This window comes from Octodon degus, unplaced genomic scaffold (assembly GCF_000260255.1).
Source record: "Octodon degus isolate 3935 unplaced genomic scaffold, OctDeg1.0 scaffold00064, whole genome shotgun sequence".
NCBI classification, from domain to species: domain Eukaryota; kingdom Metazoa; phylum Chordata; class Mammalia; order Rodentia; family Octodontidae; genus Octodon; species Octodon degus.
The window spans coordinates 11,067,286-11,070,062 of NW_004524640.1; the positions used below are offsets into that span (position 1 = coordinate 11,067,286).

Below are 2,777 nucleotides of genomic sequence, written 5' to 3' on the forward strand. Positions count from 1 at the left end.
CTGCGGGAAGACATGGACTGGCACGTGATCCAGAGCGGCGGGGGCCACGGCCTCGTTCCGAAGAAGGCTCTGCCTGATCTGCTCCTGCACTTCAGGGTGGCTCTGTGACTCCATCGTGTCAGGTCATCCAGCAGGCTCCTGCAAGAGGCACCTATTTCACACCAGGCTCAAGACCCCTTTGGGCCTATGCGGCCAAGTCCCTGCCTGTCCTGCCATGAAAGGCAGTCCCTGAGTTCACTCGGCTTTCTCTGACCTAGGAGCCCATGAAGACAGGCCCAGCCCCTGCCGCAGACACCCTGCTCCCACCCACTGGCAAGGCCTCCACCAGCCTTTGGGAGTGCAGGGCCGTGCGGAGTGTGCTCCGAGGAGGCTCGCTGCAGCCCTGCACCCCTGTGTGGGAAAGGTTTGCAGGCTTGGCTGGGGATCCGGGCAGCACATCACTGCAAAAGCCTTAACACAGTCCCATCTCCCAACCTTGAACCTGACCCAGGGAGACAGCTTTGGGAGACCCTGTGGGATGACTAGTCTGCTTTTACCTTTAAGTAAGCTTAGCAAACAATGGTAAGAGCCGTGTAGCTTAACAATTTCATGGAATGTTTGGCACTCAAAAAGGGACAGGGAGGGAGACAACCTGCTCCGACCCTCCCTTCTGTCCTTCTCTTAGGAGCTTTTTTTTTTTTTTCAGAACCAGGGATTGAAGTTGGGCCTTTGCACTTGCCAGGGAAGCACTTATTCCACTGAGCCATCTCCCCGGCCCCCAGGAGCTTTTTTTCTCTCAATAAATATATTCTACCCTTAAAAAAGAAATGGGCAGGGAGGAGAGGCCTTTTATGGCAGGATGTAAGTGACAGCAAAGGTGGAGCGATAGCTGCTGGAAGGCAGAGGAGCTGGAGCAGCCTGTCCTGTCCTCGCCTCGAGGCCGCAGCCAAGTGCCGGTGTCCGGGAAGGTGTTCATTCATTCAGCAAGACTACAGCAATGGCACAGGCTGCCAGTTCTAGACCAAGTTCCCTGCGGAGCTGAAGAACCGGATTGATAGCAGTTTGAAGAAACTGTACGGACTCTAATAACCTTTATGCAGAAGCAGAAAAGCTCGGGGGCCAGTCCTATCTCGAAGGCTGGCTGGCATGTTTAACAGCATACACCATCTTCTTATGTATGGAAGCCCAGTATGAGAAGGTTCTGAAGAAAGTTTCCAAGTATATTCAAGAACAGAATGAGAAGATATATGCTCCCCAAGGCCTCCTTTTAACAGACCCCATTGAGAGAGGACTTCGAGTTATTGAAATTACCATTTATGAAGACAGAGGCATGAGCAGTGGAAGATAAGCCATTGATTTCAAGATCCCGCCTCCTGCTTGACCCCCGCCTGTCCACTGACTGACCACAGAGTGTCCCTGCCTCGTCTCTAAGCATCATTCCTTTGTATCTGCTGCCAGAGCCACGGTGCCCTTTACTCCAAGGACTAACTTTCTAAAATTCCGTGCCTGGGGTGACTTCTAGTCGCTCGGCATCCACTCTGTGTCTCTAAATTGTGTAGGACTCTAATCTTTTGATGAATTTCTAAGAAAACACAATGAAGCGCTTCATTTTTTAAATTCGGAGCCATTTAGTAAAATATGCATTTGGTCCCCCCCCCCAAAAAAAAGGGCAGGGAAGCGCAGGGATCGAGTTTCAATCCCCAGCACCACAGGCCATGCAGTCTCCACCCTGGGTGGTGCTGAGACTGTAACCTGAGAGTGGGCGTGGTGGTGTACGCCTATAATCCCAGCATTAGGGAGGCTGAAAACAGGAGGATCACTAGGATTCTGATCTGTGCAGTGAGACCCTATAGACCTTGTACTTAATAGATATATAAAAGGACAGGCAGTGCTAACTCTGCAAGGGAAACAAGTCTCCACCTTGAAATCATTGTCCCTAGCTCAACTTGCTGGCCCGCTCCTGGACCCTAAATCCGGCACAAGGGATGTTGAGGCGAGATTGTTGCAAATTCCAGGACAGCTTGAACTATATCATGAGACCCCCATCTCAACAAAGCAAAACAAAACTAATACCATACACAATACACCCTAAAAGGGCTAAAGAAAAACTACAAACACCTATTCATCAGAAGAGAGAAATCATGAAACCCTCTGTGCTCCTAGACCCCTGGCCCCGGAGAGCTCTGCTTAGGGCTGGTACACAGGGAGGGACTTACCAGAGGCAGAGGCAGAGGCAGAGGCAGAGGCAGAGGCAGGTACAGGACTCCTCCAAAGATCCCAGCAGGGACAGGTAAGGATGGCAGGCTCAAGTCCACACATACCTGGCCCACCCTGACTTTTACCCCCTGGAAGCCACGCCTCCTCCACCCAGACCCTCCCTCTCATCACACCCTAATGCCTCATTGGATGTTTTAGTCCCCACCCTGTGAGATGGGCTTCTCCCTACCTTGATTAGTATCTGGGCTGAAATGGGGAAGGATTCAGGAAAGTTCAAATCAAGCTCAGTCTCGGATTCCCTCTACAAGTGCAGGTTTGGCTTCATTAATTTAGTGGTCAGAGTTGTGAATGTGGCACAGAAAAGGGAATCTGTCCTGGTTGAGACAGGAATGATCCTTGTAAGGGGACCGTGAGCTGGGTGTGTGGTCACAGAGGCCTAAAAACTGAAAACCCAGCACTGGGGAGGCTGAGGCAGGAGGATGGCTGGAGAGTGGGAGGCCAGCCCGGGCTCCACACTGAGTTCAGGAACAGCATAAACTGTGGAGCGAGGCCCTGTCTCTACTGATAGGGAGGGAGTACAG

At 51.8% G+C, this 2,777-nt stretch overlaps 1 pseudogene; it reads left to right on the top strand.

Moving 5' to 3' along the window:
- Positions 1-263: 263 nt before the first annotated feature.
- Positions 264-1,327, top strand: LOC101566442 (annotated as a pseudogene).
- The last annotated feature ends 1,450 nt before the right edge of the window (positions 1,328-2,777 follow it).